Source organism: Oncorhynchus mykiss, chromosome 15, assembly GCF_013265735.2.
Source record: "Oncorhynchus mykiss isolate Arlee chromosome 15, USDA_OmykA_1.1, whole genome shotgun sequence".
Taxonomy (NCBI): Eukaryota; Metazoa; Chordata; class Actinopteri; order Salmoniformes; family Salmonidae; genus Oncorhynchus; species Oncorhynchus mykiss.
This window is the reverse complement of record NC_048579.1, coordinates 33,201,470-33,227,116: the sequence shown is the minus strand read 5'-3', so window position 1 is coordinate 33,227,116 and position 25,647 is coordinate 33,201,470. Positions and strand designations below refer to the sequence as shown.

At 42.8% G+C, this 25,647-nt stretch overlaps 1 pseudogene; it reads right to left on the bottom strand.

The window, feature by feature from the left end:
- The window catches only part of LOC110490956, a 162,164-nt pseudogene that overhangs the window by 34,928 nt on the left and 101,589 nt on the right, over positions 1–25,647 (bottom strand).

The following is a 25,647-nucleotide window of genomic DNA, read 5'->3' as shown; positions in this document are numbered from 1 at the left end:
CAACCGTAGACCACTCGTATGGCGTCGTGTGGACGAGTAGTTTTCTGATGTCAACGTTGTGAACATAGTGCCCCATGGTGAGGGTGGGGTTATGGTATGGGCAGACATAAGCTACAGACCACGAACACAATTGCATTTTATAGAAGGCAATTTGAATGCACTACGTTATGAGATCCTGAGGCCTATTGTTGCCACCATTCCTTCACGTTTCAGCATGATAATGGACAGCCCCATGTCGCAAGGATCTGTACACAATTCCTGGAAGCTGAAAATTTCCCAGTTCTGCATATTCACCAGACATGTCACCCATTGAGCATGTTTGAGAAGCTCTGGATCGACATGTGCGACTTTGCGTGTCGACTCAGCGTGTTCCAGTTCCCGTCAATATATATCTTTTTAAAGGTATCTATGACCAACAGATGCATATCTGTATTCCCAGTTGTGGAATCCATAGATTAGGGCCTAATGAATGTATTTCAATTGGCTGATTTCATTACATGAACTGTAACTCCGTAACATATGTGAAATTGTTGCATGTTGCATTTATATTTTTGTTCAGTGTAATATCATATGCCATTTAGCAGTACATAGTCAAAAGTAGAGCCCTATGTACTCTGGTCAAAAGTAATGCAGTATATAGGAAATAGGGTGCCATTTGAGATGCAGAGAGACAGTGTCGAGGCTCTACTGTAGGTACACTGTGTGTACGTAGCTAGTTAGATGACATTACTGTTTATATGCTCAAGAGAACCACTCATTTCAGCCCAAACCCCTCAACCCTGCTGTCATCATCTCTGCTTTGCTCTGCCCTGGCCTTAGAAGAATATAAGAGGATGTGAATTATCTAGTGTGTGTGTGTGTGTGTGTGTGTGTGTGTGTGTGTGTGTGTGTGTGTGTGTGTGTGTGTGTGTGTGTGTGTGTGTGTGTGTGTGTGTGTGTGTGTGTGTGTGTGTGTGTGCGTGTGTGCGCGTGTGCGCGTGTGCGCGTGTGCGCGTGTGCAGGAGTGTGAGGACATGTGTTTGTATATGTGTGTGCGCACAGTGCATGTCATCCTCTTGTGGCTTGGCCTTTGAAGAGCATCCAGTAGTGTACATCTCATCATGCGGCCGCTCCTCCATCCCTCCACCCTCTCAACCCCCTCCACAACCTAACCCTCCCAACCCCTTAATGCTCAAGCTTTTTTTCAGGATGCATCCCAAAAAGCGACCGATTCCCTACATAGACCTATGGACCCTGGTCAAAAGTAGTGCACTATGTTGGGAATAGGGTGCCATTTGGGATGCAACTTAGCCTTTTTGATGTCTAAAGACCGGAAGGCTGGGAGGCCAAATGAGGGAGGGAAGGCTATAGCCTTCCTTTTCACTAGCCATGACAGGGAGCCCTCACACTCATCATCAACCCTCCGGTCACCAAGCAAGGGCTCGGGAGTCAAAGGACAAGCCGGCGTACCTGTACTCCCACAGGATAACTAAATGTCTTTACTTGCCTTTCATAAAGGAAAGTGAATAGTAAAATGCCAATATTTCAGGGTTTGAAGACGTCAAGGAGGGAGAGGACATGTAGCCTATGTACAGAAACACGCAAACTCCAATTTAAAAACCTAAAGGAGAGAGCAATGTACTATAGGATCTCTATGACAAAAAACTATTTTGGTTAATTTTTTAAAACCTCACATCAGAGAGAATGGAGAGGCCTTGGACATTTATAAATACAGTACACCCAAAATGGCAATAGTTTCGTTATTAAGAGAGAAGTTAGAAAAATGCCTTGTACATATGGTACAAATAAATAGACAATGGTTGAGGTTTTAAAAAGGGTTTAAACGCTATACTACATACACTCCAGCAGGTCAGCTAGGGTCTTGGTGCGGAGGGCCACGAGCCGTTTGGCTTTGTCGTCAGTGATGGCATGCCCAGCTCCTCTTCCACTTTGACCTGGGTACGGTTGTTTACCAATGAGCTACGCAACAACTGTGGAACACACATGCACGCACACACAAATCCAATTTTGATCACACACAGAATATCCAAGTCTCACAGATCCACTTTGCACATATGCCAAAGTGCGTGCACAGTACACACGCACATACACAAAAAAAGAAAAAAAGAAGGAAAATAAACACCATATGGACTAATACATCACAGACCCTGTAGCGTGTAGGATCACGCCAAGCTATTCAATGTTTCACTTTTCACATCATTGGACTGTTAAATATTACATTGAGATTCAAAGCTCAGCAGATGAAGACATGTCAAAACAAGACGAGTGCATTGCCCGCTCTGAAAGAGTTGGCATCAACATTATAAATATCAACGCAGTAGTGGGGAAAGTAGAGATAGAATAGATCAAATGCTGTGGGACGTCTCAGCTAACTGGATCTTAACGCTACACACACACACGCGCGCACACGCACACACACGCACACGCACACACACACACACACACACACACACACACACACACACACACACACACACACACACACACACACACACACACACACACACACACACACACACAGGCAATGTGTTGAATGAGCACAATTTGAAATCCATTTGAGTCCGAGTCTGTTTCTACTCTTGGGCAGGCCGGGACCATCTCAGTCTCTTAGCTATGCTTCACTGCAGAGCTTTTATCCCATTGATGTCACATCTACTCTCCACTAATAAATATCTAACTTCAGATCTGTTTTTACTTAGCAGCTTTTAGTTAGGACTTTTCTATGACAAATCAGTTACAGCAGCACTGCACTGCATGCTCCGCCCCACTGCAGAGTACGTAAGGAAAAGGAACCAAAAAGAAAGGGTGGAATGATTTTTTTTTTTCCACCATTCAATATTGATTGACAGGATGGGAAATGCATGACTGGAATGTTCCAGCAAGTATTGTATAAGATGAACACAGAGACACCCTTAAACCCACACACACACTGTTACAGCACCATCGAAGGACGGAGACAATCTGTTTTCATCTGCACTCCACAGCCATCACAAAAGAGTACCAACAAAGGCCTGCTATTAAAGACACTTTCCCGTGCAACAATAGGTTACCCATCTCGCTCTCTCTTTAGCCCAGTAACTCTTCCTTTCACCACACAAAGACAGGGAAAGAAAGGGGGAGGGATACAAAGGGAGCAGGAAGAGCTAAAGAAGAGAGAGATACAGCATGGAAGTGCAGCAGGGGAAAAAACGGATGCGGTGAATAACCAGAGAAAAACGGAGAGATGTGTACAGAGGGAGGAACAAACAAAGACAGGGAGAGCCGGAGAGGAGAGAGAGGGCACCGTGAGAGAGGAGTGCAAGGTGAGGAGGGAGAAGAGGCAGAAAGAGAGAAAGAAAGCAAGACAGACAAAGATGTAAATAGCGAGGGAACTAGATGAGGAGAAGAGAATAGATGGAGAGAGAAGTTAGGGCATTTCTCCTTACTGTTAAGTGTTCTTCGTGGTGGTCAGGGAAATGGATGAAGAGGTACTCTGTAGCCATCAGCTGCATGATGGAGTCTCCCAGGAACTCCCTTCTCTGGTTGTGACCCCAGAGAGAGGGAGCGAAACAGGGAAACGGGTAGAAAGGGGTGTGGGGGGGTGAGGAAGAGGAAAGAGGGCTTATTTAGGTGCACAGCCTCAGGCCTTCAATTTACATGTGTCTTCAACTCTCAGTCAAACCCATGGGGGCTTTAGCCTTAGTGCCATGCTGATTGTGATGCACTAAAGCACTAATGCACACTACTCATGGGCAGGCCTGGGGAGAGACGAGAGCAGGCCCTAACAGTCAGTGACAAGTGAAAGGTTATTACCCACATGGAGAGAAGTTTATACCGCTAAGGTTAAATAGAATGTTAAGCTTGGATCAGATCAATGATACCGCTGCGTTCAGTCAATTGTGTTGAATTAACTAGGACAAGCAGACATGCACAGTACCCCCCCCCCCCACACACACACACACACCTTCCAACATTAAACCCCTACTGATATCTATGGATGTGTTTGATCATATTCAGAGCCTTCTACTCCCTATGCAGTAGTACCATATTAGACAGGGGGGTACTGCAGTGTAGTAGGAGATGGAGGAGAGGCGCTGCACAGCATTGCTCCTTAATTAAACAGAATTATAGATTAGTGTTGCAGATGTAGGTTGGTGCTATGCCAAGGAGCCAGGGCGGGCAGCACAGACCACAGTGAGCAGAGCGGAGTTGGAGATATGTAGACATGGACTGTATCGCAAATTGCACCCTATTCCCTTTTCAATGCTCTACTTTCGACCAGGGACCATAGGGCTCTGGTCAAAAGTAGTGTACTGTATAGGGAACAGGGCGCCATTTGGAACGCAAGACAGAAATATGAGGTTCAGCAGGTTAGAGCAGGATTGACTGAGTACAGTTATAGTTGAGTGGAGAGGGGATAGAGCGAGGACATAGGAGCAAGGGAAGGGGGGAAAGAGAGCAGGGGTGAAAGAGAGGAGGGATGAGGAGGGGAAATGATCACATCAAAGGTCAGAGTTTATTGTCCCATTTCTGCGGCATCGACTGGCAGGCACATTTTATGTTATGCGGCATATCGGAACTGGGAAACTCTCCTGGAATGTGCTTCATAAGAAGGGTGAGGGAGAGAGAGAGAGAGAGTGCTGCAGCACGCACATACTAAACCTCAATATGTGTGTGTTAAGATGACAGTGAGCATGTGAGTTCTAGAGGGATAGAAAAAAGGCGAGGGAAAGCGAAAATAAGAGAAAAACATAGTAAAAAAGGCGAGAGAGATAGAGGGTCGGGGCAGAAGGAAAGCGTTTTAGTGTGAAAGCCACATATCTCTTAGGATTTGTGTTTTGATTGTTTGCTGTTATATTCAATATTGTATCTTTTCAAAAAATATTTAATTATTTATTACGTTGCTACCACTGCTAAATTGCTGTCGATAATTGTCCCCCAAAGGACAAATACTTTAGATATTTTTAAACCAAATAAGTGAAGTATCTCTCCAACACAGGAGGCACAATGCAGCGGTAGTGAGATGGTAAAGGATGGGAGAAATTGAAGTAAAGTGTGAATCCCATGTTTTATTCTGCCCTGACTTTGATCTAAAACACCTTTAACAGCTTCAGGAGGCTCGCGTTCCAACGACAACTACTCCATTTTGTAACGCCTGTGTGTGTGTTCGTGAATGTGACTTAGGAGTTCTAGAAATAGTGTTTCCCAGCTCAGTAGGGGTCCGGGAGGTTGTTTAGGCCTGATCCAACAGGGGAGGCTATATATACCTGAGCGGAGAGGGGCAGGATGAGAGGAGCGGTGCGGTCTCTCGTGGTTTGGGATCATTGATCGTGGCAGCCAATGAGTGTCCTGATCATTAGGGGCCTATGATAAAGGGGATGCGTCCCAAATGGCACCCTAATCCCTTTATAGTGCACTACTTTCTGGTCAAATGTAGTCCGCTGTATAGGGAATAGGGTGCCATTTGAGAGGCAACAGAAGGGATTTAGAGGGTAGAGTCGTGGGAGCAGAGTCTCTCCGTCTGTGTTCCTCTGAGGTTGTCTAATGTCACTAGGATCTCTAAAAGGGGTCAACTCACAGCTCCACTTCCTCTAGGTCAGACTCTATCTAAATCCACTACTATGAGGCTACTGAGTGTGTGTTCTATCTATCTACTTCCACAATGAGGTTAGTTTGTGTACGTGTGTGTGTGTGTGTATGTGTCGGGGGGGGGGGGGGGTCTTTTGTATGACCTTCATTTCGGTTTCCAGTGTGATGAGATAGGGTTCTGAAGGTTGCCCTACATTGGAGGTGGGCGGACTCACACTGCTACCGACCTCTTGTTCTCAGGTTCAATTTCAAACTCGGTTTCATCAGCATCCCATTTAAAGAGCAAAGGATTCCTTACTTTTTTAGATGACCTTCATTACAAACAGTTGATTTGTTTTTACACGTCCACTAATACTTTCTGAGTAAAAATATCAGCATTAGGCTTGACTACTGGGTATTATCACAAGCTAATGGTAAAGAATTGGCCCCAAAAAAAAGAGTTAGAAAGGTTTGTATCGTAATCTTCACATTCACGGCCACCTAATTATTCCGCTGATTCCAATTGGCATATATCACTCCTCACCTCTTCACCATGCTAGCAGATGTGTGGTGAGCGTTCTGGCACACAATGGTTGCTGTGCATCAAAAGCGGTTGGTGGCACCTCAATGGGGACGACGGGCTTGTGGTAATTGAATGGTATCAAACACATGCCATTCCATGTGCCCGTTCCGGCCATTATTATGAACTGTCCTCCCCTCAGCAGCCTCCTGTGCCATGCATCACCTCAACAGGTGAGTTTCCCCCTTATCACGTAAAGCGCTTTGAGCACCTACTTTAGGTGGAAAGACGCTGCATAAATCCAATTGAACATTATTATTATTATTATTATATAATGGCTAGTATATAGTGTAAAAACTGAGTCTAATAATAAGTTGGCCATTAATAATAGGGTTAGCATTGCAGGCGTCAGTCTATACTTTGAGAAGGAAGAGAAACCTTCAAAGTTAACCTTGACAGTTCAGCCCTCTAATCGACTTCACTGACCATGAGTGGTGAAAGGCTCTGACATTAAAGTGATGGATTAAAAAACACAACGACACAACACAGACACACGCACACACACACACACACTGAAACATCCTTGTGGCAAATCTAAAAGCAATTACTGAGTGCTGCCTGCCAATAAGATATCAGAGATGTACTGTCAAGGCTCATTTGGTTTTGCTGTCAAAACTCACTATTGTGTTGCTAACATTTCACTTTTGTGAATGGATCACACATTTAACCCTCATATACTCTACACAGTGAAGCACATCTCCTAAAAGATGGCATGACCTCTGCAATTATTTTCCATTACATGTCATTTTAAAGAGCATTTTAAACACAATGAAAGAGGAATGCTAAGTACAGAGCATTTGATGAAACCCTGAAGACAGCTTTCTTTTAAACGTTGGTGAATAAAGTATTGCATCGGAGCTACTAGAGTGTGAAGCTTTTCCTTTCATTTAAAAACAATGCTACAGTACAAAGCAGTAAAACATGCTAAAATGTTTATTTCATTCTACTGAGCAATTTGCTTTACGTTCGTATTTTTACCTTTTATTATTTCCCATTGTTGTTGCATTGTCGAGAAGGAACGTGCATGTAAGCCTTTCGTTGGACGGTGTATATACCAAGTGTATCCCGTACAACTAACGAAACATGAAACTTGAAACTGAAACACCAAAGGTAACAGGGTAACTCTGAGACAAGTGTGAATCAAAGCTGACTTATTCAAAAACACATTGTCTGCACTCTGCACTCACTCGAGTAAAATCACCCATTTTTTTAACACAATTTTCCTACTGTAAGTCGCAAGCGATGAAAGCCACCTGTCAAAGGTAATAAGCAGGGAAGAGAAACACAGCAGTTCTTTACCCAATTGAAATCGACCTGATTGAAATGTCAGCAACTTTATAAAACCATTGATTTCACCATTGTTAAAAAAAAACATGCAGTTTGATTTAATATAAAAGCATTTGGAGAAAATGTTAGCGATGTTGGCATCTGAAATTACCTCTAGGGTCAAATCAAGTCTAACAATATTTCAGACAGTATTCATAAAAATGTGTCTCCAAAGCAACAACAACAACACAGTAAATGTGGCAGAATTCAAATAAACCTTTAATAAAGTAAGCTAACAAAATGTGTGAATGCTTACTGTAATATACATAATACACTGCCTGCAGGTAATGGCTTAAAACATAAATGGGCTAAGTTATTAAATTAAACTACAAACTATAAATATAAATTAAATCAAGTGAAATGGGCCTCCAAGACCTCACAGAGCTTAGAGTGAGAGAGAGAGAGAGAGCGAGAGAGAAAGAACGAGAGAACGAAAGACAGAAACAGAGAGACAAATTAACAGAGGGAGAAAGAGAAAGGCTCTATTCGCATGAGAGAGAAGGATTAACAACCAATGCCACGGGCCAGCCAGTAAATATAATCAACAACATGTAAAACTCAATTTCCCATGGGGGAGTGGGGTTGTGACCTCCCAAGCGGAGTCGGGCCATGGCTGGAGAGGGGCTTTAGTGTACCCTGGGAGGACTACGCATGCTGTAAAAGCCACAGGATTAGGCATTGGGCCACCTAGGAGTTAAACAATCCATCCATCACTACCGGATTGGGATGGAGGATGGACCAGGCGGAGAGGCAGGCAGCAGGCCCTGTGACTATGTGCACAAAGCTCTATAAGACTGGAAGACACTCCTACTGTGGACTAGATGTCTCATACTGAACAAGGCTGGGGGGATATGGTGTGCTTCCCAAATGGCACCCTATTCCCTATATAGTGCATTTCTTTTGACCAGAGCACTAGTGGAAAATTAACTAGGACCTAGCTAAAGATATAGAGATGTACACTAATGGTGGCGTTTTAGCACTGTTATGAGAGTTATGAGAGAAAATTCATAATGACGTGCACGCATGCACACGCTCACACACACACCCCTCCCATACTCACAGTTTGAGGTGGTTAAAGCCCACAGTCCTCAGTGTGAAAGATTTGTCCAGCAGGCGACAGTGCGTGAACATAACACCAATTGCGTCCTCAAAGTCCGTCAGCTTTTGAATCACCGGAGACATCTCGATCAGCTGCCTGTCCATCTGCGGCTCCTGCACCTGGGAACACAACATCAGATCAGTTTTGAAAGTAAAACTGAATAAGTAAGTCTGTGTTTTACCTGCCCTGCAGAACCAATAAAAAAGTGATTTCGGCTATACAGGACCGGAGCAGCCTATCCCGGGACTAGAGTATAGGGGTGGGATCACAGATCAGGGCTCGGCTATAGGCTTGCTTGGTAGTTCAGTGAATTGGGAGGATATCGGGTTTTAACTGTTGCCGCCTGCTACCGACCCCCCTCAGCTCCCAGCACTGCCCTGGACACCATTTGTGAATTGATCGCCCCCCATCTAGCTTCAGAGTTTGTTCTGTTAGGTGATCTAAACTGGGATATTTTTAACACCCCGGCAGTCCTACAATCTAAGCTAGATGCCCTCAATCTCACACAAATCATCAAGGAACCCACCAGGTACAACCCTAAATCTGTAAAAAAGGGCACCCTCATAGACGTCATCCTGACCAACTGGCCCTCCAAATACACCTCCGCTTGTCTTCAACCAGGATCTCAGCGATCACTGCCTCATTGCCTGTATCCGCTACGGCGCCGCAGTCAAACGACCACCCCTCATCACTGTCAAACGCTCCCTAAAACACTTCTGTGAGCAGGCCTTTCTAATCGACCTGGCCCGGGTATCCTGGAAGGACATTGACCTCATCCCGTCAGTTGAGGATGCCTGGTCATTCTTTAAAAGTAACTTCCTCACCATTTTAGATAAGCATGCTCCGTTCAAAAAATGCAGAACTAAGAACAGATATAGCCCTTGGTTCACTCCAGACCTGACTGCCCTCGACCAGCACAAAAACATCCTGTGGCGGACTGCAATAGCATCGAATAATCACCGCGATATGCAACTGTTCAGGGAAGTCAGGAACCAATACACGCAGTCAGTGAGGAAAGCTAAGGCCAGCTTCTTCAGGCAGAAATTTGCATCCTGTAGCTCCAACTCCAAAAAGTTCTGGGACACTGTAAAGTCCATGGAGAACAAGAGCACCTCCTCCCAGCTGCCCACTGCACTGAGGCTAGGTAACACGGTCACCACCGATAAATCCATGCTTATTGAAAACTACAACAAGCATTTCTCAACGGCTGGCCATGCCTTCTGCCTGGCTACTCCAACCTCGTCCAACAGCTCCGCCCCCCCCGCAGCTACTTGCCCAAACCTCTCCAGGTTCTCCTTTACCCAAATCCAGGTAGCAGATGTTCTGAAAGAGCTGCAAAACCTGGACCCGTACAAGTCAGCTGGGCTTGACAATCTGGACCCTCTATTTCTGAAACTATCCGCCGCCATTGTCGCAACCCCTATTACCAGCCTGTTCAACCTCTCTTTCATATCGTCTGAGATCCCCAAGGATTGGAAAGCTGCCGCAGTCACCCCCCTCTTCAAAGGGGGAGACACCCTGGAACCAAACTGTTACAGACCTATATCCATCCTGCCCTGCCTATCTAAGGTCTTTGAAAGCCAAGTCAACAAACAGGTCACTGACCATCTCGAATCCCACCGTACCTTCTCCGCTGTGCAATCTGGTGCAATCTGGTTTCCGAGCCGGTCACGGGTGCACCTCAGCCACGCTCAAGGTACTAAACGATATCATAACCACCATCGATAAAAGACAGTACTGTGCAGCCGTCTTCATCGACCTTGCCAAGGCTTTCGACTCTGTCAATCACCATATTCTTATCGACAGACTCAGTAGCCTCTGTTTTTCTGATGACTGCCTTGCCTGGTTCACCAACTACTTTGCAGACAGAGTTCAGTGTGTCAAATCGGAGGGCATGCTGTCCGGTCCTCTGGCAGTCTCTATAGGGGTGCCACAGGATTCAATTATCGGGCCGACTCTTTTCTCTGTATATATCAATGATGTTGCTCTTGCTGCGGGCGATTCCCTGATCCACCTCTACGCAGAAGACACCATTCTATATACATCCGGCCCGTCCTTGGACACTGTGCTATCTAATGCTTCAATGCTTCAATGCCATACAACACTCCTTCCGTGGCCTCCAACTGCTCTTAAACGCTAGTAAAACCAAATGCATGCTTTTCAACCGTTTGCTGCCTGCACCCGCAAGCCTGACTATCATCACCACCCTGGATGGTTCCGACCTTGAATATGTGGACATCTATAAGTACCTAGGTGTCTGGCTAGACTGTAAACTCTCCTTCCAGACTCATATCAAACATCTCCAATCGAAAATCAAATCTAGAGTCGGCTTTCTATTCCGCAACAAAGCCTCCTTGCCGCCAAACTTACCCTAGTAAAACTGACTATCCTACCGATCCTCGACTTCGGCGATGTCATCTACAAAATTGCTTCCAACACTCTACTCAGCAAACTGGATGCAGTTTATCACAGTGCCATACGTTTTGTTACTAAAGCACCTTATACCACCCACCACTGCGACCTGTATGCTCTAGTTGGCTGGCCCTCGCTACATATTCGTCGCCAGACCCACTGGCTCCAGGTCATCTACAAGTCCATGCTAGGTAAAGCTCTGCCTTATCTCAGCTCACTGGTCACAATGGCAACACCCACCCGTAGCACGCGCTCCAGCAGGTGTATCTCCCTGATCATCCCCAAAGCCAACACCTCATTTGGCCGCCTTTCGTTCCAGTTCTCTGCTGCCTGTGACTGGAACGAATTGCAAAAATCGCTGAAGTTGGAGACTTTTATCTCCCTCACCAACTTCAAACATCTGCTATCTGAGCAGCTAACCGATCGCTGCAGCTGTACATAGTCTATCGGTAAATAGCCCACCCATTTTTACCTACCTCATCCCCATACTGTTTTTATTTATTTACTTTTCTGCTCTTTTGCACACGAATATCTCTACCTGTACATGACCATCTGATCATTTATCACTCCAGTGTTAAACTGCAAAATTTTAATTATTCGCCTACCTCCTCATGCCTTTTGCACACAATGTATATAGACTCTCCTTTTTTCTACTGTGTTATTGACTTGTTAATTGTTTACTCCATGTGTAACTCTGTGTTGTCTGTTCACACTGCTATGCTTTATCTTGGCCAGGTCGCAGTTGCAAATGAGAACTTGTTCTCAACTAGCCTACCTGGTTAAATATAGGTGAAATAAATAAAATAAAATAAAAAAACAGAGACAAATATGCTAAACCTGGCGGAACACTGAAATTTATGATGACCTCCCTTATTAGGGGAGGAAATGTGCTAAAATGCATGCTTTAAATCAATAGAGGGCTGAGTGAGTGCGTGTTGTGTGTTCAATCAGGAGAAATACTTATAGATGCATTCATTAGCCTGTATTTAACCAGTTAAGTCAGTTAAGAACAAGTTCTTATTTACAATGACGGCCTAGGAACCGGGGGTTAACTGCCTTGTTCAGGGGCAGAATGAGCGGCAGGGTAGACTAGTGGTTAGAGTGTTGGACTAGTAACCGGGAGGTTGCAAGTTCAAACCCCCGAGCTGACAAGCTACAAATCTCTCGTTCTGCCCCTGAACAGGCAGTTAACCCACTGTTCCTAGGCCATCATTGAAAATAAGAATTTGTTCTTAACTGACTTGCCTAGTTAAATGAAGGTAAAAAAAATACAGATGTTTACCTTGTGAGCTCAGGAATTCGATCTAGCTTTTGGTTACTGGCCCAACGCTTTAACCACTAGGCTACTTGTCAGCCAAACCCGGACGACGCTGGGCAAATTGTGCGCCGCCCTATGAGACTCCCAGTCACGTTCAGTTGTGATACAGCCTATAATCGAACCAGGGTCTGAGGTGACGCCTTTAGCACTGAGATACATTGCCTTAGACCACTGTGCCTGCCTGTAGCAGAGAGAAGTATCTAATTGGTCTCTGGCTTGCTACTGCTAGAGGTTTGATCAAGACACTTCCCTCATTGAAAACAAACACTGAGCTACATCATCCCAAATGGCACCCTGTCCCCTAGTGCAGTTCTCTTGACGAGAGCCCAATGGTCCCTTGTCAAAAGTAGTCCACTACATAGGGAATAGAATCTCATTTGGGACGTAGTCATCATTAGTCATCATTAAATATATACATGAATTCACCTTATTCACCTGGCTGGCTTCACATGTATAAACACTGTACTGTAAGTAGGTAAGTACAAATGTATGTAAAGTTTCTATAACAGTATCTATCAACTCCAGTGTGCCTGATGCATATGGTACAGTACAGTTAAAGTCACAATCCTGAGTGTGTATATATATCATGGATTCCAATGATCATTGGAGAGCAGTAAATATTGCAGATTGTACCTTTGAGTTCATGTCTGGTTTCATTTAATAAGCAATATAGACTAAGCAGCGGTGGAATAGCTAGATGCCCAATGTCAAACAAGCAGAGTGGTTGGTAGCTAGTCAGATGTATTTTTATACTCTACGTTTTAATTGGATGGCTGCTGACAATATCATGGTTCCGTCCTCCCACTTTAGCCCCAAAGAAGATTTTCAATTCTGCCGTCCTCTTAATTACCAACAACTCTTTAAATGCCACACGTCACCAATAACAACATTGGATGAGTCAAGCATTCACAACATACGCTCAGACACACACACTCTTTCTGGCATTTGGAATAATTTTTCTGACTTAATTTCCATGTGAGTTTTTCTTAAGGGGACGATGGCTGATAGCAACACTTCAAAATAACAAAGTTAAATACGTTCTGATTTTTAAAAAACAAATGTTGCATACATTTTTGAGAATGCGAGGGCACATGCTAAATCTTTTCATCCTCCTGGGGGAGAAGAAGCTCTGACGCCCGTGGAGTCATGCATTGCCAATCAGTCGTGGGTGAACTGGAAGGACTTCCGCAAGGAAGTCCAGGATCCAGATGCAGAGGGAAGGGTTCAGTCCTAGGGTCCTGAGCTTGGTGTTCAGCTTGGAGCTGTCTATGGTGTTGAATGATGAGCTGGAGTCTATGAACATCATTATCACACAGTTTGTTCTCCTCTTGTCCAGGTGAGAGAGGGCAGTGTGAAGTGCAATTGAGATTGGGCCATCTGTGGATCTGTTGAGGGTGGCATGCTAATTGCAATGGGTCCAGGGTGGCTGGCATGGTGTTGATGTGTGGAATGACAAGCCTTTCAAAGCTATTCATAATTACAGATGTGAGTGCTAAAGGGCGATAGTCATTTAGGCAGGTTACCTTAGAGCTCTTGGGAACAGGTACAATGGTAGTATGCTTGAAACATGTTGGGATTACCAACTGGGACAAGGAGAGACTGAACATTTCAATGAAGACACTTGCCAGCTGGTCTGCGAATGCTCCGAGAATGTGGCCTGGTATTCCGTCTGGTGGCCTTGCAAGTGTTAACCTGTTTAAAAGTTTACTCACATCAGCCATAGAGAGCGAGATCACACAGTCATCTGGAACCGGAGCTTTCATGCAGGACTCAGTGTTGTATTCCTTGAAGTGAGCATGAAAGGCATTTAGCTCGTTTTGGAGTTCTGCATCACTGGGCATCATTGTCTGCAAGACCTGCCACATCTGACGAGTGTCAGAGCTGGTGTAATAGAATTCTACCTTCCTCCTATATTGTCCTTTTGTATGTTTGCATGTTTTTGCATGTTTGTTGGAGGTGGTAGTGGGCTTTCTTGTATGTGTTCATGTCCATGTCCTGTTCTTTGTAAGCAGTAGCTCTAGCCTTTAATCCCATCAAGGATAGTGCCTTTATTTCATGCTTTTTGGTTTGGTTACATTCGTATAGTCACTGTGGGGAAGACGTTGTTTATGCACTTATTGACTGATGTGGTAAACTCCTCAATGCTATCGGGTGAATCCCGGAACATATCCCAGCCTGTACTTGCAAAACATTATTGGAGCTTAGAGTGAGGGGTGCGCCAGCCTCGCGTCTGCATCATCGGACCACTTTCATATTGAGCGCTCACTAGTACTTCCTGTTTCAGCTTTTGTTTGAAAATTGGGAAACAGGAGAATGGAGTCATTCATTTTCAAATTATTATATGTATTTGTTTATCTTTATTTGTTTATCTAGGGAGTAGATCAGCTTTAATATTGTAGATAGATTGTAGCTTCCATCAATGTAATTGTCTGCATCACTTCCAACCCCCCATATATATTTTTTGCAAATATGCTACTGTTAAAAAGTTTGGGGTCACTTAGAAATGTCCTTGTTTTTGAAAGAAAAACACATTTTTTGTAACTTAAAATAACATCAAATTGATCAGAAATACAGTGTAGACATTGTTAATGTTGTAAATGACTATTGTAGCTGAAAACGGCAGATTTTTTATGGAATATCTACATAGGCGTACAGAGGCCCATGATCAGCAAACATCACTCTTGTGTTCCAATGGCACGTTGTGTTGGCTAATCCAAGTTTATAATTTTAAAAGGCTAATTGATCATCAGAAAACCCTTTTGCAATTATGTTAACACAGGAGAAAACTGTTGTACTGATTAAAAAAGCAATAAAACCGGCCATCTTTAGACTAGTTGAGTATCTGGAGCATCAGCATTTGTGGATTTAATTACAGGCTCAAAATGGTAAGAAACAAAGACCTTTCTTCTGAAACTCGTCAGTCTATTCTTGTTCTGAGAAATGAAGGCTATTCCATGCGAGAAATTGCCAACAAACTGAAGATCTCATACAAAGCTGTGTACTACTCTTTTCACAGAACAGTGCAAACTGCTCTTACAATAATAGAAAGAGGAGTGGGAGGCTCTGGTGCACAACTGAGCAAGAGGACAAGTACATTTGTGTCTCTAGTTTGCGAAACAGATGCCCCACAAGTCCTCAACTGGCAGCTTCATTAAATAGATCCCACAAATCACCAGTCTCAAAGTCAACAGTGAAGAGGCAACTCTGGGATGCTGGCCTTCTAGGTGCTTCTAGATGCTGGCCTTAAGAAAGTTCTTTCTGTTTGGCTATTTTGAGCCTGTAATCAAACCCACAAATGATGATGCTTCAGCTGTGCTAACATAATTGCAAAAGGGTTTTCTTTTGATCAATTAGTCTTATAAAATAATAAACTTGGATTAGCTAACACAATGTGCCATTGGAACACAGAAGTGATGGTTGCTGATAATGGGCCTCTGTAAGCCTATGTAGATTTTCCATAAACATCTGCCGTCTCCATCTATTATAGTCATTTACAACATTAACAATATCTATACTGTATTTTTGATCAATTTGATGTTATTTTAATTATCAAAAAATTTGCTTTTTTTTCAAAAACAATGACATTTCTAAGTGACCCCAAACTTTTGAATGGCAGGATATATACAGTGGGGCAAAAAAGTATTTAGTCAGCCACCAATTGTGCAAGTTCTCCCACTTAAAAAGATGAGAGAGAACTGTAATTTTCATCATAGGTACACTTCAACTATGACAGACAAAATGAGGGAAAGAAAATCCAGAAGATCACATTGTAGGATTTTTTATGAATTTATTTGCAAATTATGGTGGAAAATAAGTATTTGGTCAATAACCAAAGTTTATGTCAATACTTTGTTATATACCCTTTGTTGGCAATGACAGAGGTCAAACGTTTTCTGTAAGTCTTCACAAGGTTTTCACACACTGTTGCTGGTATTTTGGCCCATTCCTCCATGCAGATCTCCTCTAGAGCAGTGATGTTTTGGGGCTGTTGCTGGGCAACACGGACTTTCAACTCCCTCCAAAGATTTTCTATGGGGTTGAGATCTGGAGACTGGCTAGGCCACTCCAGGACCTTGAAATGTGTTTGGGATCATTGTCATGCTGAAAGACCCAGCCACGTTTCATCTTCAATGCCCTTGCTGATGGAAGGAGGTTTTCACTCAAAATCTCATGAAAAATGGCCCCATTCATTCTTTCATTTACACGGATCAGTCATCCTGGTCCCTTTGCAGAAAAACAGCCCCAAAGCATGATGTTTCCACCCCCATGCTTCACAGTAGGAATGGTGTTCTTTGGATGCAACTCAGCATTCTTTGTCCTCCAAACACGACGAGTTGAGTTTTTACCAAAAAGTTATATTTTGGTTTCATCTGACCATATGACATTCTCCCAATCTTCTTCTGGATCATCCATATGCTCTCTAGCAAACTTCAGACGGGCCTGGACATGTACTGGCTTAAGCAGGGGGACACGTCTGGCACTGCAGGATTTGAGTCCCTGGCGGCGTAGTGTGTTACTGAGGGTAGGCTTTGTTACTTTGCTCCCAGCTCTCTGCAGGTCATTCACTAGGCCCCCCCGTGTGGTTCGAGGATTTTTGCTCACCGTTCTTGTGATCATTTTGACCCCACGGGGTGAGATCTTGCGTGGAGCCCCAGATCGAGGGAGATTATCAGTGGTCTTGTATGTCTTCCATTTTCTAATAATTGTTCCCACAGTTGATTTCTTCAAACCAAGCTGCTTACCTATTGCAGATTCAGTCTTCCCAGCCTGGTGCAGGTCTACAATTTTGTTTCTGGTGTCCTTTGACAGCTCTTTGGTCTTGCCCATAGTGGAGTTTGGAGTGTGACTGTTTGAGGTTGTGGACAGGTGTCTTTTATACCGATAACAAGTTCAAACAGGTGCCATTAATACAGGTAACGAGTGGAGGACAGAGGAGTTACGGGTCTGTGAGAGCCAGAAATCTTGCATGTGTGTAGGTGACCAAATACTTATTTTCCACCATAATTTGCAAATAAATTCATTAAAAATCCTACAATGTGATTTTCTGGATGTTCTTTTCTCATTTTGTCTGTCATAGTTGGACTATACCTATGATGAAAATTACAGGCCTCTCTCATCTTTTTAAGTGGTAGAACTTGCACAATTGGTGGCTGACTAAATACTTTTTTGCCCCACTGTATATTTATATAAATATAAACGCAGCAGTTGGGAAAGTAGAGATAGAATAGATAAAATGCTGTGGGACGTCTCAGCTAACTCTTTCTTAATGACAAACACACACACACACACACACACACACACACACACACACCACAGTTACACGCTTCATGGTTACAGCAGACGCAATCAATCCCCTCTGAGGTCAAGATCACGGCTGTCTATTATTTATTTTGTGCGTGCAGCAAACCTATTGACATAGTTGTACAACTTCATGAGCTGGGTTGTCTGTCCTTGCAATTTGTTTATGTTTGCTTGCGCTTGTTAGCATTTACAGTGGCAAGTGTCAGCAATTTTTTTTTTTTTACATTTGGAACGAATTAACAGCCTCTTGTGTAAACTGCAGGTAATACTGTAAAACACATACATGTACAGAAACGGTATGAAAATACACAAATCTAAATACTGCCCAAACTTAGCAGGCAGGCAGAGCTAACCCATGGTGTTAATGCTAATGTATGAACATGGGCCAGCGCACATGTACATGTACACCTACAATCCTGGATATTCTTTGTTTAATAAAAGTTTCGTAAAAATAAAAACAAAGATAGATTGTCATCACCATAAGCCTGGGCCTCATTATTGTTGAATTGCTTTCAGCTAACTAACTCCTGACGATCATCAGCCTTTATGTTCTGCCTGGGGCCAGAGTCATCTTGTTACCCCGTAGGCTGAGAGAGAGAGAGAGAGAGGCAACTGGTAGCCATTTATGCTCAGAGAGAGAGCCCTTGAGCCAGATGTGGGTTGTCCCTGCTTACCTTTAGGCTTCAACAACATAGAAAATTGACGTCTTCACTTAAATAATCTTATCGTAAGACTATTCATTCATGTTAAGAGGTCATTTAAATTTAAGTCACGGGTTCATATACTAAGCTAGGCATGTAAGAAGGAGGAGGAGGAGACCCCTCTGACCACTCTAACCCACAGCAGACTGACTAAGGTTGAAAATATGGAGAGATGGAAGGATGGCCTTCGCTCTAAACCCCATAATTATCCAGGATCCCACCTAGCGTAAACCTTACCCAGGAACACCCAGCGGTGGTCCCTCCCTGACCGCTGAGGATTGTGGGATTTACCCTAGGGGTCCACACCTTACCCAGGCATTGACCTCCAAGGCTGCTGTTGAGAAGGGAAGGGCATGGCTGAAATGACCACAAGCTACCATCCTCAGATGCTGGTAACAAGTCAAGAATGAGTGGCTGGAAGATTTTGCTAGACCTCCCAAATAATATCTTGGTGGGATTTCATAGGTTTCTGTGGCTAAATAGAATGACCCACTGACTTGTATAGGGAAGCCCATTCTAGTGATTCTATTTCTATGGCCATGGCAGCAGCTGACACAATATTGTATTCACTGGCATGGTGGCAGGCATATAGGAAGAAGGACAGACAAACGGTTTGGGCTCAGCTGTACTGTCAACGTGGGCCAAAAGCTCTCTAAACCATGCCATGTCTCAAAATCTCTGTCATCAATTGAGAGCAGAGAGCAAACAAAAATATAAAAACATACATCAGCCAAGATCAGAGTGGGATTTATAAACAAACATGGATATGCTCAGAAAAACATGCACGTGAAAACACATTGACTCACAAAACGCACTGTGAGACACACACACACACACACACACACACACATACACACTGACACACACAGAAGCAGTGTTTTGGTCCCTGGAGGCCCTATGTGATTTGGGACCGTGTGTAATCCTGTTACACCATTTTTGATCTCTTCCTCCGAATCCTACTTTCAAACAAACATCCTCTTCTCTCTCTTTGCCCTACTCTCAATGTTTCTAGGGAGATCATGCACTGCAAAGGGGAAGAGAGTGAGAAGAATGGGGACAAAAATAGGGGGAGAGAGAGGGAATGAAATAGGGAGAGAGAGAGAGAAATAGAAAGAGAGAGAGGAAGAATGAATGAATGAAAGTGTATAAAGAGAGAGAAAGAGAGCGAGAGACAGCGGTAGAGAATAAAACAGCGAGAGGGTGTCTGAGTAACGGTAAGAAAGCGGATTATGGAGAGCGGAAACAGCAGATGGACAACATAGGGACTAGCTAGAGACCAACAGACAGTCTAACTGAGCGTGTGTGTGTGTGTGTTTCCGTAAGGAAAATTTGGTGCCAGACAAGTGACCAGGAAATATCTACATTTATCTGAAAACTGTACCAGTCAAGAGTTTGGACACACCTACTAATTCAAGGGTTTTTCTTTATTTTGACTATTATATATTTGAGATTCTTCAAATTAGCCTACCTTTGCATTGATGACAGCTTTGCACACTCTTGGCATTCTCTCAACCAGCTTCACCTGGAATGATTTTCCAACAGTCTTGAAGTAGTTCCCAAATATGCGGAGCACTTTCTGGCTGCTTTTCCTTCACTCTGCAGTCCGACTCCTCCCAAACCATCTCAATTGGGTTGAGTAGGTGTGCCCAAACTTTTGACTGATACTGTACATTGGGCGCTTAACCCATTAGAGGGTCCACCCACGCACCCAGCACCATCAATAAATGAGGGATGTTAGCCATATCCTTAAAAACAGCCTATAAGGAAAACCAATGACGCATAAGGAAAACTTTATAGCCTATCTGTATTGGTTTTTCCTTTCCTAAAACAATCATTGTCAACCCAGGGGTTAAAGCATAAAAAGAAAACTAATGATGAAACTCAAGTCAATCTTAGATCAACCTCCCCTTTCATACAAGAAAGTCATGACCATCATGCTTTTAGGGAAAGAGGATACGTTTGTACATATACTGTATAAAACTGTAAGTCTGACCAATTCCAGTCCCCTTAGGACTGAGAAGCTCAGTTCTGGTGACCTTTAAAAAGGACATTCTACTCCAAAATAGGTGAAAATAAAATGAAGCTGACACCAACTAAAATAAAATGTCCACCTCCAGAAACGAGCCCCATAACATATCCAATTATTTTAACATATGGGACAACGCTTGGTCTAAATCAGTGGTTCCAAACTTTTTATAGTCCCTTACCCTTTCAAACATTCAACCTCCAGCTGTGTACCCCATCTAGCACCAGAGTTAGCACACTCACAAATGTTGTTTTTTGCCATCATTGTAAGCCTATATGATACATTTATTGAACATAAGAATGAGTGTGAGTTTTTGTCACAACCCGGCTCGTGGGAAGTCTTAAATCATTTTCCACACACAGTATGTGCCTGTATTTAGTTGTCATGCTAGTGAGGGCCCAGAATCCACTCTCGCATTGGTACGTGGTTGCAAAGGGCATCAGTGTCTTAACAGCACGATTTGCCAAGGCAGGTCACTCTGAGCGCAGCCCAATACAGAAATCTAGCAGTGGCTTCTGATTAAATAAGATTTTCACAGAACCACTTGTCGTAGTTTCGATGAGGCTCTCTTGTTCAGATATCGGTAAGTGGACTGGAGGCAGGGCATTAAAGGAATAACTAATCCAGTTGTTTGTGTCATCCATTTCAGGAAAGTACCTGCGTTATTGCGCACCCAACTCATTCAGGTGCTTCGCTATATTACATTAGGCATTGTCCGGAAGCTTGAGTTCATTTGCACACAGAAAATCATGAAATTATGGGAATACCTGTGTGTTGTTCTTGTTAATGCAGACAGAGAAGAGCTCCAACTTCTTAATCATAGCCTCAATTCTGTCCCGCACATTTAATATAGTTGCAGAGATTCCCTGTAATGCTAGATTCAGATCATTCAGGCGAGAAAAAACATCACCCAGATTGGCCAGTCGTCATCATGTAAGCGATCAGACAAGTGAAAACTGTGGTCAGTAAAGAAAACTTTAAGCTCGTCTCCCAATTTAAAAAAATGTCTCACTACTTTGCCCCTTGTTAACCGGCGCACTTCTGTATGTTGTAAAAGTGTTACATAGTTGCTGCCCATATCATTGCATAGTGCAGAAAATCCATGAGAGTTCAGGGGCCTTGCTTTAACAAAGTTAGTGTCCAAAACATATTTCAGGCTGTCAGGCATTTCCCTTGGCAGCAAGAGCCTCTCGGTGGATGGTGCAGTGTACCCAAGTGGCTTCGGGAGCAACTGCTTCCACAAGCGTTACGGCTCCCCTATGACTCCCTGTCATGGCTTTTGCGCCATCAGTACAGATACCAAAATGAGCAGCAGCTACGTTTGGCTACATACGTAGCTGGAATTCCCATGAGAGAGTAATGGTTAATGTGATTGGATGTTAATTATTTGACTAGGCTACCTGTATTTGACATTGTGTTGTTATTTCGCTGAACACTAGATGGTTTAGTTTTATTTTTGGCAGTGAAACGAGGCTACTCAGGCTATAAAATGTACATAGGCAGCTGCTGAAGCATGTGGTTTTTCCATCTGCATTCATCCCATTGGACACAACACCTGATTGTTCTAATTATAGATTATTATTAATAATAACACTTTGATTATAAATACATCAATTATTATTATTCACTCAAAAATGTAAATGTTGGAGTTTCTATTAGAAAGTATGTCATTGCCCTTTTAAGAAGAACTCAAGAGGCCACTTGCTTAATTGAAGGAGTAGAGAAATAAATATGGTAGCAATGGAAAACTGCGACCCCCTTCTTTTTCTTAAACAAAGAACAAAATATGCTTTCAAAATAAAAAATGTCAAAACTGCTTTCAAAAGTGTTCTGCTGAGATTGCATTAAGAATTGTTGTGCATTGACTGCTTATTAGAATACATGTTCCCTTCCTATGGCTCTCGCAACTTGAATATATTTGTACTATAGTATATATACTATATATATATGCTATATACTATTTCCCTTTCAACAGGCTATGCGATTTAAACAATCCTCAGGCTTATTTTTTTTTAAAAATAAGCTAACGATGCTCTGATCCTCCAAATCATGCTTTCTGGTGTAGAAGCCTGTTTTGAATGATTTTATGTATTTATGTTTAGAAGGAGTAGGCTAATTAGGCTATATAATTTGGGCAATTTATTTTAATTTACTTTAGGGAAACTTAGCCCCTACCTAACCTTATGGACTCGCCGCCTTTGGTAAGCAACAATCATGCATGTGGACCATTCTTGATGCACACAGGAAACTGGTAAGCGTGAAAAACCCAGCAACGTGTCAGTTTTTGACACACTCAAACCGGTGCACCTGGCACCTACTACCATACCCCTTTCACAGGCACTTAAATCTTTTGTCTTGAACATTCACACTCTGGATGGCACATATACTCAACCCTTGGCTCAACTGTCACAAGGCCTAAAAATCCTTCTTTAATAACTTTAATGTTTTGTACACTCAGTTTATTTCACAGAACAGACATGATTCTGTATTAGGCCATTTCACCAACCAGACCTCTCCCAAATCTATATGGCATAAATCCGTCGCAGTGATGGAGAACTTTAATCCGAGTCGACCTCACGGTTCAGCTGTCGGAGATTTGAGCACAAAATGCATCAGGGCATTGCATTCATAGACCTATACTAGGCTTAGGGATCCACTGTATGATAGCCTATTAATATTTTAAAACACATATCAAAAGGAAGAGAAGCTTAGGCCTAGCCCCAAAGAGAGGTAGAGAACACCGACATGCATTTCTTGATCCTTGTCAGATAGGCTAAAGCATCTGCTGTGCAGATATAGGCGTACAGAAGTGCATTTTCGTTCAGAATTTAACAGGCAATATTGCAGCAATTACCAAGAAATGCTAGTGCCTAATGTACCCAACAAACAACAGCAATAGGCTTATGATATTTATTTAACAGGCCTACTTTTACCCTATCTTAAACTACAATGAACAAAATTCAACATGTAAAATGTTGGTACCATGTTTCATGAGCTCAAATAAAAGATCCACGAAATTGTACATAGACACAAATCTAATTTCTCTCAAATTGTGTGCACAAAGCTGTTTATATACAGTACCTGTTAGTTAGCATTTCTCCTTTGCCAAGATAATCTTTCTAACTGAAAGGTGTGGCATATCAAGAAGCTGATTAAACAGCATGATCATTACACAGGTGCACCTTGTGCTGAGGACAATAAAATTGCACTCTAAAATGTGCAGTTTTGTCACACAACGCCACAGGTGTCTCAGGTTTTGAGGGAGTGTGCAATTGGCATGCTGACTGCAAGAATGTCCACCAGAGCTATTGCCAGATAATTTAATGTTCATTTCTCTAACATAAACCACCACTAATGATGTTTTAGGGAATTTGGCAGTATATAAAACTGGCCTCGCAACCGCAGACAACCTGTTAAGGATATAGCAGACATACGCCCCCTTTGGAGAGATTGGGTACCCCTAGTAAACTGAAAAAAGAATCTGTCAAAAATTGCTAATATATGCAAATAAATTATTATTGGATAGAAAACACTCTAAAGATTCTAAAACCGTTGGAATTATGTCTGTAAGTATAGCAGAACTCACAGGGCAGGCATTCTTCCAAACTAGTTTTTGTGGCCATGAAAGTTGGAGCAAATTTGACGTCATGGCCCCCACCCTTCCCAACCAGTTATGATTCTGGGGACACTTTCTATCTCTTCCGCTAGATGTCCTCTTTCAGTAGAGCTTTGAATCGTTCAAATCCCGCGAGAATTGACCCTATGGGAGTGAAATTAGTGCGTGCCACGAGAGAATAGGCTGTGCGTATGGGCGCGAATTGGTCCCAGCCATTCCTTTGTTCCAGCACTCAAGAGAAGGGCAGACGATGGCCGATTGAATTGAAGTTTGTTTTGCGTGTCTAAAACATCATAAAGCTTGCTTCTGCACTTAGTTTGACCTGTTTAGTCGACATATAATATGTAATTTTGAAGTTTTGATGCGCAACTTTTCCGGACCAGAGGACGTTTTGGGTGCATTTCAGCTGATGTTATTAGCAGTAGCTAATACAAAGACGCAAGACTTGAAACCAAACGATGTATTGGGTAAGTATGAAGCCTTCCAGAACATTCTGAACGAAGACCATCGAAGGTAAGGGAATATTTATGCTTAACTCTGTGTTTCTTTTGACTCCAACATTACGTAGAAATGTAGCTTGGAACTGAGCGCCGTCTCAGCATATAGAATAGTGTGCGATTTCTGTAACGTTAAAAATAAATCTAACAAAGCGGTTGCATAAAGAAGAAGTGTATCTTTCTAACTATATGTAGAACATGTATATTTAGTCAAAGTTTATGATGTCTATTTACGTTATCTTGCCGCGCTACATAGATTTCCTGCGGGCATTTTTGAGTAATTTCTGAACGTGAACTCACTGTAAATGGACATTTATGGATATAAATGGCATATTATTGAAAAAAAAAAATATGTACTGTGTAACATGTCATATTACTGTCATCTGATGAAGATTTTCAAAAGGTTAGTGAGCGATTTATTTTTTAATCCTGCGTTTGTTGATTGCATGTTTTGGCTATTCAAATGAGCTGTGTCTGGTGGTGGTTTTACATATATATGTGCTATGTTTTCGCCGTAAAACATTTTAGAAATCTGACTTGCTGGCTAGATGAACAAGGTGTTTATCTTTCATTTGAGCTATTGGACTTGTTAATGTGTGGAGGTTAAATATTTTTAAGAATATTTTTGCGTTCCATGCGCCACCGTTTCAGCTGAACGTGGGAGGGTTGATTCCCAATTGGGAACCAGTATCGTAGACAGGTTAAAAGTCAATATATATAAAAAGTAAAATAAAAGTTCTTAACAGGGTGGGGTTTTTTTTACCCTCGCAGGTGTCGTCTCCTTCAGACATGAGGATGGTGTTGTGTAGGCGAGCGGTTTGCTGATGTCAACTTCGTGAACAGGGTGCCCCAAGGTGGTGGTGGGGTTATGGTATGGGCAGGCATAGGCTGTGTATGACTGCGTGTTCCAGTATGCACCAATATCCAGCAACTTTGCACAGCCATTGAAGAGGAGTGGGACAACATTCCACAGGCCACAATCAACAGCCTGACCAACGCTATGTGAAGGAGATGTGTTCCGCTGCACGAGGCAAATGATGGTCACTCCAGATACTGAATCCATAGATTAGGGCTTAATAATTTTATTTCAATTAACTGATTTCCTTACATGAACTGTAACTCAGTAAAATCGTTAAAATTGTTGGTTCAGCATATATACAAAGGATACAATTAGAGACATTGAACTTAATTTCGGCAACAAAAATGTCTCTACAGAATTAAACA